General features: G+C 41.1%; 1 long non-coding RNA gene across 4 annotated transcripts in view; it reads left to right on the top strand.

Annotated features, from left to right (window-relative positions):
* Positions 1-13,509, top strand: part of LOC118573999 — a 94,001-nt gene that overhangs the window by 29,205 nt on the left and 51,287 nt on the right. Inside the window, exon 5 of one of the 4 annotated variants that reach the window (XR_004943684.1) lies at positions 8,702-9,459. The exons of the other annotated variants lie outside the window; for them this stretch is intronic. This is a non-coding gene — a long non-coding RNA (uncharacterized LOC118573999). Of the gene's footprint in view, positions 1-8,701; positions 9,460-13,509 lie in introns of those variants that run through there. 4 annotated transcript variants of the gene reach the window in all.

The raw sequence follows: 13,509 nt of genomic DNA, 5'->3' as shown, positions 1-13,509 counted from the left end.
TTCCTCTGTCAGATGTGGTGTTGATAAAGATCTTTTCCCATTCTGTACGCTGCTGTTTTGTCTTATTGACCGTGTTCTTTGCCTTACAGAAGCTTTTCAGGAAGTACTCTCCTATGCCAATGTGTTCAAGGCTACTTCCCACTTTCTCTGTCAGATTCAGTGTAACTGGATTTATATTGAGGTCTTTGATCCACTTGGACTTGAGTTTTGTGCATGGCAATAGATATGGATCTATTTGCAGTCTTCTACATGCTGACATCCAGTTATGCCAGCACCATTTGTTGAAGATGCTTTCTTTTTTTCCATTGTACAGTTTTGTTTTCTTTGTCAAAAATCAGGTGTTCATAGGTGTGTGGATTAATGTCAGGGTCTTCAGTTCAATTCCAGTAATCCATGTATTTTTTTTAATGCCAGTACCAAACTGTTTTTTACTATAGCTCTATAGTAGAGCTTGAAGTCTGGGATGGTAATGTGTCCGGAAGTTCCTTTATTGTACAGGATTGTTTTAGCTATCCTGGTCTTTTTGTTTTTCCGTATGAAGCTTAGTATTATTCTTTCCAGGTCTGTGAAGAATTGCATTGGAATTTTGATGGGGATTGCACTGAATCTGTAGATTACTTTTGGTAAGATGGCCGTTTTTACTATGTTGATCCTACCTATACAAGAGCATGGGAGATCTTTCTATTTTCTGGTATTTTCAGTTTCTTTCTTCAAAGACTCTACGTTCTTGTCATACAGGTCTTTCACTAGTTTGGTTAGAGTTACACCAAAATATTTTATGTTATTTGTGGCTATTGTAAAGAGTGTTGTTTCTCTAATTTCCTTCTCATCCCTTTTACTGTTTGTATTTAGGTGGGCTACTGATTTTTTTTTTAAGTTAATCTTGTAATCCTGTCATATTACTGAAGGTGTTTATCAGCTGTAGGAGTTCCCTGGTAGAATTTTTGGGGTCAATTATGTATACTATCATATCATCTGCTAATAGCAAAAGTTTGACTTCTTTCTTTCCAATTTGTATCCCTTTGATATCCTTTTGTTGTCTTATTGCTCTAGCTAGAACTTCAAGTACTATATTGAATAAATAGGGGGAGAATGGACATCCTTATCTTGTTCCTGATTCTAGGAATCGCTTTGAGTTTCTCTCCATTTAATTTGATGTTGGCTGTCAGTTTGCTGTATATTGCTTTTATTATGTTTAGGTATGTTCCTTGTATCTCTCCTGTATCTCTCCAAGACCTTTATCATGAAGGCGTGTTGTACTTTCTTGAAGGCTTTTTTTAGCATCTAATGAAATGATATGATTTTTTTCTTTCAGTTTGTTTATATGGTAGATTATGTTGACAGATTTTCATATGTTGAACCACCTCTGCATCTCTGGGCTGACTCCTACTTGATCATGGTGGATGAGTTTTTTGATCTGTTCTTGGATTTAATTTGCCAGTATTTTATTGTATCAATGTCTCTTGTGGGTCTTTGTGTGGTTTAGCTATCAGGGTAACTGTAGCCTCATAAAAAGAGTTTGGCAATGTTCCTTAAGTTTCTATTGTGTGAAACTATTTGAAGAGTATTGGTATTAACTCTTCTTTGAAATTCTGGTAGAATTCTGCACTGTAACCATCTGGCCCTGGGCTTTTTTTGGTAGGGAGACTTTTAATGACTGCTTCTACTTCCTTAGGGATTATAAGTCTATTTAAATTGTTTATCTGTTCTTGATTTAACTTTGGTATGTGGTACCCATCCAGAAAATTGTCCATTTCTTTTAGATTTTCCAATTTTGTGGAGTACCGGTTTTTGAAGTATGGTCTGATGATTCTCTGGATTTCCTCCTTGTTTGTTGTTATGTCCCCCTTTTCATTTCTGATTTTGTTCATTTGGATGCTCTCTGCCTTTTGGTTAGTTTGGATACGAGTTTATCTATTTTGTTGATTTTTCTCAAAGAACCAACTCTTTGTTTCATTGATTCTTTGTAGTGTTCTCTTTGTTTCTATTTTATTGATTTCAGCCCTCAGTTTGATTATTTCCTGTTGTCCGTTCCTCCTTGGTGAGTTTGGTTTATTTTGTTCTAGAGCTTTCAGGTTGCTGTTAAGTCACTAGTGTGGGATTTCTCCATCTTCTTTATGTGGGCATTTAGTGCTATGAATTTTCCTCTTAGTACTACTTTCTTTTCTCATAGTGTCCCATAAGTTTGGGTATGTTGTGGTATTCATTTTCATTGAATTCTAGGAAGTCTGTATTTTATTTCTCTATTTCTTCCTTGACCTAGTGGTGGTTCAGTTGAGCATTGTTCAGTTCCCATGAGTTTGTAGGCTTTCTGTAATTTGTGGTGTTGTTGAATTCTAACATTAACCCATGGTGATTCAATAAGATACAGGGTGTTATTTCTATCATCATAAAGTTATTTTTAAGGTTTTTTTCCTGCTTCATCTGCATTCTTGCTGTTGTAGAATCACTAGGTTCTGGTGGTGCCATATTGCTCTTTATGTTGTTGAATGTCTTCTTACACTGCCTTTTACCCACTAGTTTTGGGATAACTCTAGGTACTGGTGTTGATTCTTGTGATGTCTTTGTTGGGTGGGTCTTTTGTTCCTTTATTGTCTGTTGATGATGATGATGATGATGATGATGATGATGATGATGTTGATGATTTACCCTGAATGGCCAAGGATTCTGGTGATTGGCTGGTTGTCAGGTCTAGTAGGGTTGACTCAGCTGAGGTTTGTGGGGGTTTGGGTGCCTAGATCCAGCATATCCTCCAGTTCTTCTGGCTGATGTGGGCTTTTCTTGTGCCTATGGGCTTTGCTCTTCAACTGGTGTGGGTTGTGCCTATGGACTCCGTTCTTCCATCAAGTGTAGGTTTTGCCTGTGCCTGTTCTTCCCACTGTTGTGGGTGGTGCTTGTGACTCTAGGGGCTGCTGATGGTCCTGGAGAGGGCTGTTCACAGTGAGGCTCTTCTTCCGATTGGTGCAGGTGGTGCTTGTGACTCTAGGGGCTGATGTTGCAGGGGATGGTTGGCCAGGGGGAGGATGAAGGGTTTGGTGGGTCTGGCAGGTTGAGTCGGTCTTATAGGTCAGAGTCCAGTGGGTGGCAGCAGTGGTGGAATGGCATGCCTCGGGACCCTTACCTGCTGGCCAGCTGCTGGGGCTGGATAGGAGAGGAAGAGGCACAGGATATGCCCTGGGGCTTAGAGCCTAGAGACTGGGACAGTTTAGCTGAGAGACCACCAGTCATTCACCCCTTCTTCCAGTTAGTGCAGGTGGTGCTTGTGCCTCTAAGGGCTGCTGATGTTTCTGAGGATGGTTGGCCACAGAGAGGATGATGGGTTTGCTTGGTTTGGGCAGTGGAGTGGGTCTTGTAGGTTACAGCGTCTATTGGCTGGCGGTGGTCCCACAGGACTCTTACCTCTTATTTTCTATTTTTAATTAAAAAGTTTTCTGGTTCTAGAGCTTGAACGCAGGGCCTTGCAAATGGTAGGCAAATTGGCTACTGCTAAGTGATCAGGTCCATCGCTTGGTCTTATTTTTGTTTTTTGTTTTGTTTTTTTTTTTCTCTTTTAGTTAATTTTTTTTCAATATATTTTGATCATTTTTCCCCTTTTCCAACTCCTCCAAGATCCTCCCCTCTCCTTACTCACCCAACTTCGTGTTTATTTCACCCCCTCAAAAGAAAAGGAAACCAAGCTGTGTGGTGGTGGTACACATCTTTAATCCCAGCACTCAGGAGGCAGAGGCAGGAGGATCCCTATGAGTTTGAGGCTAGTCTGGTTTCCAGAGTGAGTTACAGGACAGCCAGAGCATTACACTGAGAAACCCTGTCTCGAAAAACCAAAGAAAAGAAAGAAAAAAAAAAAGAAACAAAAGAAAAAATGAAAACAACAGACCACTAAGACCAAAAAAAAAAAGCCAAAACTAAAGTGCCCCCATTACCACCACACTGACACAGAAAAACTACCCCATGGAGTTTGTTTTAGTTGGCCACCTATTCCTAGGCATGGGGCCTGCCCTGGATTGTGGTTGATACCCGGTGAAGCTCCGTTGGAAAACACTCATTTTCCCTTGCCAGTAGGTATTAATTGCAAACAACTTCGTTGGTAGTGGTAAGACTCCATGTACACTTTGACTTGACCTTTGCATGTCCTGTGCATGCTGCAGCAATCTCTGTGAGTTCATATGTGTGTCAGTTCTCTTGTGTCTGGAAGGAGACACTGCTGCTCTGGCTCTTAACATCTTTTCTCCTTTTCTTCCACATAAATCACTGAGCGTTGAGGGGAGGTGTTTAATGAAGACATCCCATTCAAGACAGTGTTTCAAAGCCTCTCACTCTCTGCACATTGTAGAGTTGTGGGTCTCTATGTTAATTCCCATCTATTGCTAAAAGAAGCTTCTCTAATGAAGGTGGAGGGATGCATTGAACTATGGCTATTGCAGTATGTCATTAGGAGTCATTTTATTGCTGTGTTCCTTTAACAGAATAATAGTATTAGGTTTCCTCTAAGCCCATGACCTATCTATACTCAGGTCTAGGCCCCTTTAGCATTGTCACGTATGGATTCCATCTCGTGTATTGGGCTTAAAATGCAATCAGAAAGTTGTGGATTACTCCCAGACATTTGTGCCACTGTTGTACCAGCATGTCTTCCAAGCAGGTAACCAACCGGGGTAGCGTTTGTTGCTGGAGATACTGATGGTACTTTTCTCCTCTAGGAGTGTGCAGAGTACCTTCCAGTACCATGAACACTAGTTAGTCAATAGTGGTGAAGTTTCTAGTTGGGCACCAGCTCAGTTTCTTCATGTTCCATGACATGAGTAAGTATTGTCTTCAGCAGTTAGAGCCTTACTGTCAGGTTGTGGGTAGCAACCAAAAGCTTTCACAATAGCCTGTGAAATTTAGGGGAGGTCCATGGATCTCCTTTGGGCAGTGACTCAAAATGTAACCCATTCCTGCCTGATACTGAAGGTTTTACTTGGTGACATAAAATGTGTAGTTGGCAGTCTCACTCCTTATATGATGACTCCATTTGAATTTATTTCATATATGTGTATATTTTAGGAAGCTTCTGTAGTAGTGGGTTTTCATTTATTTTTTCAAAGGCCTCCCTTCCCCCTCCATTTAGTCCTCCCATTCTAGTTTTCCCTTTATCTCTCCACAATACTGTATTCTATTCATTCTTTCTTGGGAGACCCTCCCATCCCCCTGGTCCTTTACCTAGCCTCTATGGGTATCCAATCTTAAGTATTTAGCTTTAAACTCCTATATATGAGCAACACTAAGTGGACTGAGCAGGTTTTGTTTAAATAAACACTCATGCATATGTAACAATAATAATTAAAGAATAAGAGGCCATGAATCTGAGAAGGAGTGGGAGTTCACTATCTCAGCACTCTCTCTCTCTCATGCAGTGGGAGGAGTTGGAGGTAGAGAGCAAAGGATGGAAGTGTTCTAAAGTCAATATTTACATCTGAAATCATCAAAACTAATTTTAAAACTTGAAATTAAAATATAAAGTATTCCTATGTAAACAAAATACCATTCTGGAAGAATTTTTAGTGGTGTGAATAGTACTCATCAATTTAAGATATTACATAGAAATTATAAAGTATAAATACCATCTCATCATGTGTGTGGATTCATGTATGTGCAGTTATCTGAGGAACCTGTAGAGAAAATACTGTAGAGAAAATGGTGGTAAGTGATTCTGAATTACTCCTTTCCTTAGCTTTTTACACTTGTGAATTTTTCAGGATTTCAGTAATGATGACATACTAGTTTTTTTTGTTTTTGTTTTTTTTTTTTTTTTTTTTTTTAAAGCTGAGGATCGAACTCAGGGCCTTGCGCTTGCTAGGCAAGCACTCTACCACTGAGCTAAATCCCTAACCCGACATACTAGTTTTATGATGAGAAAATGGTAATAATAAACTTACTGAGAGCATAAAATCACTGTAGAAAAATAAAGTACACAGACACTAATGTGAAATAGCCAAATAGTAAACAATGGGAAAAAATGTTTAAATCACAATTTTTTAAGGTTAGTGAAATGAAAGCCAATTAAGGTGCTTGTTGTCAATCCTGACAGACTGAGCACAACCCCTAGAACCTAAAGGGTGGAAGGAGAGAATTGAGTCCTGAAAGTTATCCACTGCCTACCATACACACACACACACACACACACACACACACACACACACACACACACGAAAATAAATGTGAAGTTTGTTTGTTTGTTTGTTTGTTTGTTTGTTTGGAGACAGGGTTCCTTTCCTGGAACTTGCTTTGTAGCCCAGGCTGGCCTCGAACTCAAAGAGATCTACCTGCCTTTGCTTCCCTGAGTGCTGGCTTAAAAAAAAAAAAATTCACATTTAAAGAGCTGAGGATCGAACCCCGGGCCTTGCGCTTGCTAGGCAAGCGCTCTACCACTGAGCTAAATCCCCAACTCGCAATTTTTAAAGGCAGAAAGTAATAAGATTGTGCTTTATTGTATATCAAGTATAAATGTTTTTAAAATACATTTACATTTATTTAGTGTGCATGTGTATGTATGCCACAGCAGCTTGTGGAGCTCAGAGGAGGACTTGCTGGAGTTGGTTCTCCTTCCACCACCAGAGTTCCAGGGATTGACCTCATCAGGCTTGGCATCACACACTTTTACTCACTGGGCTATCTCAGTGGCCCAAGTTATAAAAGATTTTAACAGCAATTGTCAGCACTAGCCAGTATGAATAGTGGAGCCTTTCCTTTTAGAGCACTTCAGCCATTTGTGGCGAACAAATTTTGAGGTGGGAGGGAATTTGACATAGTATTTTCTTTGTATGCCAGGCTAGCCCTGAACTCCCATTGATCCTTCTGCCCGGGCTTCCCAAGTTCTGAGATTACAGGGATGTGCCAATATTCAGTTTTTATTTTGGAAGAGCTAGGCAAGTAGCTCCTCGTCTGTCATATCATGTGTCCTTCCATCTTCAAGATCTTGTGAATCAGGGAAGAGGAGAGTCAGATATTCGGTACAGGAACTTTGCCCAGTGACATCCCTGGAAGCACCCTACTCATCTCATAATATTTCTCCAAAGGTGGCAGGCAGTGTTGCCGAAGGAGCAGGAATAGAGGGAAAATTTTTTAAAGCTGTAGGCTTAATTTATGTTGGGCTCTCCTCAACCATCAGTTTCCTCCCTGTTTCCTCTGTTTCAGGAGTTTATGGCTTGTTTGTTTGTTACATTGATTATTTCCCTTGTTTGATTTCTTTTGATTGAAGTTCTTACTCTAGCCCAGACTGGCCTGGAAGTTATTATGCAGTACAAACTGGTCTGGAATTTGCAGATCTATCTTCCCCAATCACTCAAATGCAGGAATCACAAGTATGCACCACCATGTTCAGCCAGGAAGCTGGGGAGAGTTCCCTTAGAGATGTTTCCTTCCTGTTATGGTACTCATTATAAACCCCACAAAACAATTCTCAAACAGGAGATAGAAAGGAAAGGGTGACCGAGACAGAAGGAAGTAGCCGCCTGCAGGGGCTTGGCCTGTTACTCAGGGTGTCTGTGGTTTATAGCCACTGTTCTTCGTGTGACGCAGACCCTACCAAGTAAGACAGTGGACTAGAGAAAGGACAACTGAGTTGATTTAAGGGAAAACGGTCTTAACTATTCTTCTAGGGGCTGGAAGACTCTGGTTAATGCTTGCTGCTCTTGCAGAGGACTTAGTTCAGTTCTGAACACCCATATTAGGAGGCTCTTAACCACCAGGGAATCCAGTGCCCTCTTCTGGATTCTGAGGGCATCTTCACTCATGTGACATACATGCATAGAAAATAAAATTAAACCTTACAAAATGGAATGAATGGAAATAGTGACAATAGGTGCCAACCTTTCATTAACACTTTGAACCAGGCACAATTCTGTAGTTGATTGTTTTTTCTCTTTTCGGGGGGGGGGGCACCCAGCTCCCATTGATTGTTTTTTCTCTTTTGGGGGGGGCACCCAGCTCCCAAATAAATCATTCACAGAGGCTTATTCTTAATTATAAATACCTGGCCTTAGCTTAGCTTGTTTCTTGCCATCTTTTCTTAAATTATCCCATCTACCTTTTGCCTCTGGGCTTTTATCCTTCTCTTATTTCTGTATACCTTTTCTTTCCTTTTTAAATCCTTGTCTAGTCGTGTAGCTAGGTGGCTGGCCCCTGAAGTCCTCCTCCTCCTCCTCCCGCTCCTAGATCTCTCTTCTCAGATTTCTCCTATATATTCTCTCTGCCTGCCAGCCCCGCCTATCCTTTCTCCTGCCTCGCTATTGGCTGTTCAGTTCTTAATTTAGACCATTAGTTGTTTTAGACAGGCACAGTAACACAGCTTCACAGAGTTAAACAAATGCAAAATAAATAAGAGTAACACCTTAAAATAATATTCTCCAGCACAAGTCTAATGACATGCACTAACCTATTTAATTCTGAACACTTCTGTGAGATAGGTACTGCTGTGAATTCTCATTTTATACAAGAGGGAGAGAAGACATCCCAGAATCGCACATCCACTTAGTAGATTTCCCTGGGTACTGTTTAAATCATGAAGTTTCCCTGCAGACCCACATGTTAAAGATGAAAGACAGCAGACCTCTCAGGAAATGGAACCGAATGGGAGGACGTTAGCTTAGTAGGGGTATGTATGGCCTTTAAGGGCATGTTGAGATTCCAGGCTCTTCCTTTCTCTCTCTCTGCTTCCCAGCTGCCACGTACTCCTGCCGTGATGTATTATGCCACTGCAGACACAAGCAGTGGGGTCAACTGACCATGAACTGAAGGGGAAAGAAAGTCAATCCTTCCTCTTACGCTGATGGAGCTGTTTTGTCACAGTGACAACTGAATTAACACACAAGGTCCGTCATAGGAATTCAACAGCAGCAGAACAGGGTGTCTCAGAAATAGTCTCGGCTACGTTTTCTCACTGCCTCAGGCTCACTTCCTGGGAAAATGGGAATATGAGCATGTCCTGCTCAAACCAGTGGAAGGCAGACCTTCACTTGAAACTTTTTTATCTGGTCTGTGACTCAGATGATAACTTTATAGATGTTTTGCTCTACTATTGCTCCTGATGTGAAGAAATTTCAAGGAACCCTTGTTGTAACCTGGATGTATTTGCAGCTTGATTTGCTGTTTGGGCAATTCCTGCAAGTTAACTGTGTTAACTTCTTTCTCTCTTTCCAGAGCTTGGGCTCAAGCTCTGTGTCTCACATCTGCCAGCAGGCATTCTACTACTGCACTGAGCCACTTCCCTCGCCCATGCTTAGTCTTGAATAGCCACAAAATAGTCCATGGTATGGCTAAAGAAACCTCCATTTAATTTAGATATTTTTGGCATTTAAATTATTTGATGTAGTTGAATATATGATTTTTTTTTCCTAAAGGAATTCTATGTGTCTCAACGTAAGACTCTTCAACCTTTATGTTATGCATAATTTCCTGTAGTTTTCAAAGTTGTTTTAATAAAAAGTTTAACTTTGAAACAGTTGTGGATTTACAAATGGTTATGTGAATGTATGTATTCTTTACCTTGTTTTCCCTAATGACAACATTTTCCAAAACAATATCACAAGCAGAAAGTGGACATTTATATAATTTCTAATCTAATCCATGTTTCTTTTCTAGTTATTTATGTGTGTACTCATTTGTGCATGTGTATGAGTTTAATTGTATATAATTTCATCAAGTGTGTAGGTTTGTGAATCCATGACCATCGTAGTCAGGATACAGAATGTTTTTCAGCACAAAGATTCCTCAAATGTTCTTCTTTTATAACCATACCACTTCTGCTTTCTTATCCTCCATGTCTATCCCTAACACTTGAGAACCATAAATTTCTGGTACATCTCCATAATTTTGTATTATCAAAAGGTTATATCACCACCTCTGGTCCCACACCCCACAGCTGACCCATATTGTTCCCTGGCCTGAAGCCGGCACACTCTACCTCTGTGTGCTCATGTTACAGCCATGCCACACTTTCCTTCCAGATGTGAGTCCTGAAAAAACCTGCATACTTGCCCTGGCCCCTGACCCATTCTGTCTCCACTCAAGTGTATCCTAGCTGTTCCACAGGGTTGCTCTGGCTCTGGCTGGGAAAGTGACTCTACCCCTACCTACCCTGACATCTGGCATGCTCCACATCTGGTCCTATGCACCACAGCTACCCCGTGCAATCACCAAGCCCTGGCCCCAGTAAGTGACCCTCCCATCCCAACTCTTCAGCCATTGGCCTCTGGTCTGTTTCTCCATAGCCACTCCACTCAGACTATGTAGGAGACCTTGTCCCCACCCAAACCTCAGACTCCTTATGGGTTCTGTCATCTCAAGGGTCCCCCAAGCTACCTAGCCCACAATCCCACTTTGGGATTCTCACCTGGTGGATTAAAAACCCCTGCCAAAGTACAGCATACTTTGTAAATCCAGATGCCTGGGTTACAGCACAAAAACTAGATAATGAAACCAATATCTAATCATCCTCCAATCACCAATTTCTTAGTAATGTTCCCTAAAGATAATAAGTCAGAAGAAATTCAAGACACAGAATTCCAAACAACAATTATAAACATGTTCAAAAATTTCAAAGCATTCAGAGAGGGCTCAAATAGCGAATGAACTTAAATACAACAGGAATAAAATGATGGAAGTCCACATAAACAAAAAACAGCTAAACAAAACAATGAGGACAGTTCAATATATAGAAATTAAATTCAGTAAAGATAGGAACCAAAACAAACAAATAAAAAACATTGAGACAAAATAGCAAATGAACTTTAAAAGTCTGCTAAAAAGCTCAGTGGAAAGTGTCAACAGAATGAATCACATAAAAAAATATCAGGGCTTTGAAGACAAGGTAGAGGGAGTGGAGCACTCAAAATCAGTTGAAAAGAAACCACAAACCTCAACCCTGTTGGGGGTGGTGGTGGAAGGGTGGGGGGTGAGCTGCTCTGAGCGTGAGTGTGGCCCTACCCCTCATCTGCCATATGGTGATATGGGGTGTGTGTATGGACAGCTGGCTCTGGTGGTATAGGTGTTAGTGAGCCAACCCTGAGGGCATGAAAGCAGGAGAACCTGTCCCTCCCTGTTCCTGCTCCTGCCCCTTGCTCCTTGCTGCATAGTGTGAACTAGCCTGTGACAGTGCTGGAGAGCTCACCCCAGTGAAGAGGATGGAGGAGAGCTGGCGGGCTGACCAGCCAGCCCTGCAACTGCCCAGGCCCAGAACCAGGGCTATGAGTTGGCCCACCTCAACATCCACCCCATCTATATATGAGCTGCTGGAGCATGTGAAGGGACCTTCCCTGCCAGATCCAAAGCTGCAGGATCTCCATGACACAGGGCAACAACAGGATATCCAAGGGGAGTTCCAGTGAGGGCTCAGTATTGATGGTGTAACAGAAACCAGAGGCCTCGAACCAGACTCATTGCAATGAACACGTGCAAGTAGAGATATATGGACTGAAGGGTGTACTGTGTGACTCACTGTGTCACACTACAGCTTCCATGATGAGATTTTTCTTTTAAATTTTGCTTTATTTTATTGGGAAGGGGAGCGTTGCAAGGGCAGAGGGCAGATATGAAAGGATGGGGAGATAAATGAGATCAAGTTGCATGATGGGAAAGCCACAAAAAGTAAATAAAAAGTTAAAAAACAAAACAAAAAACCTTCCAACTCAAGCTTAAAAAAAAGAAAAGAAAAAGAAAAAAGGAAGGTATTGAAATCTGGGAAAAAAGTCAAAATACAATGGCAAACCAATCCAAATAACTGCTTATTATTCAGTGAAACTTTTAAAGCCAGAAGGTCTTGGATAGACATTATCCTGGTTTGCTTTCTGTTAGGATAAAACACCATCACAAAAAGCAACTTGGAGAGGAAAGGGTTCTTTTTTTCTCCCCAAGACAGGGTTTCTCTGTGTAGCTTTGCGCCTTGCCTGGAACTTGCTTTGTAGCCCAGGCTGGCCTCGAACTCACAGAGATCCACCTGCCTCTGCCTCCCAAGTGCTGGGATTAAAGGCTTGCGCCACCACAAAGTTTCCATATCATTTCTAAATTTTTCCTCCATATTTGGACTTTTACCTCCAATATACTAATGTGTACATTCACTTTGGAGACTGCCTTGTGAAGGTCTTGGATAGATGTCTTTAATTCATGCATCTGTTTAACGCTTCTATTTGACCATTACTTCTTTTGAATGGCAAGAGTACACTCTCAGTTGAGCTATCTCTTTAATTTAGGATTTCCTTGTAGGGGCGTTGGTCTGTTGGTCACAGGCCATTTGTCGTGGTTGTGTCAGTTTTTATGTTGCTTCGTGGTGTTTTATGCATCTGTTGAAGTGGGTTCTTTTTTACTTTCCTCTTCTTCCAAGCCTATTAGGAGATTCTGTTTTCTGCCTAGAGGGATATCTGGATGAAGTTGTGAAACTTGGTGATGATTATTGAATGGGTTGCTGAAATGATCTCATCTTGACCAAAACCTTGGTGACTCCTTAGATTATATGAACCTGCTGGAAACAAGATACCAAATTTCATACCCAAGCAGTCTGTCTACTATCCGGGCCTGTGGTTAGAGCCACAGCCCCAAAGTAGCCTCTGAAACTATAGCAATATAGACTCCAGGTACTGCAGTGATCACTGGAACCATAGAAATCAGAATCCTATACCCATCATGACCCCATAGACTACTGGAACCAACGCTTCAGTCTCTTAGGGGATGCTGGGCACACTGGAGCCAAAGCCCAGGCCCTGCACTCACCTTTGAAGCCACTAGAGTGGCGTTCTGATTACATGGTGCACTTTGATCCCACAAAAGTCTGAGGCCTTGGCCTTGGCTCTCTGTTCCTGCAATAGTGAAAGCATAAAACCAGCGTGAAGCTCCACAGCTTCCTTTTCTTTTTTTCTTTTTCTTCTTTTTAAAAATAGTTTATTATTTCACTTTATTTTTATGTGCATTGGTATGAAGGTGTCAGATCCCCCAGAACTGGAATTACAGACAGTTGTAAGCTGCCGTGTGGGTGCTGGGAATTGAACCCTGGTCTATTTATTTGGACGAACAGTCATTGCTCTTAACCACTGAACCATCTCTCCAGCGCCCACCTTCCTTTTCAAATGGCTACTCTAACTGTATAGAAGTTTACTGAATTGTGTAATCTTTGGGTTAGAGTAGATGGGGAGAAATTAAGAGCAGGGAAGAAATTAATGAACTAGAAATGAAAAACTACAAAGAATTACTGGACCATTTTACACTCTCCTCAACAATGTAAGAGAGATCCAGTTCCCTACATTCTCATCATCATTTGTTATTGTTGCTTTAAGAAAACAAGTTAACCATTCCATTTATTGAGAATTCATTTATCATAGAATTCATTGCTTAGATATGTAGTATTCAGTTGTTTTTAGTACACATACAACCTTGTATATCTGTTACCACTAATTTGAGAACATTTCAATTCCCACAGAAAAGGAAACCCAATATTCATTTTTATCTCTTGTCTATGGGCTTGCCTAGTCTAGATATACC

Source organism: Onychomys torridus, chromosome X (genome assembly GCF_903995425.1).
Source record: "Onychomys torridus chromosome X, mOncTor1.1, whole genome shotgun sequence".
Lineage (NCBI taxonomy): Eukaryota > Metazoa > Chordata > Mammalia > Rodentia > Cricetidae > Onychomys > Onychomys torridus.
This window is presented reverse-complemented; position numbering and strand designations above follow the sequence as displayed.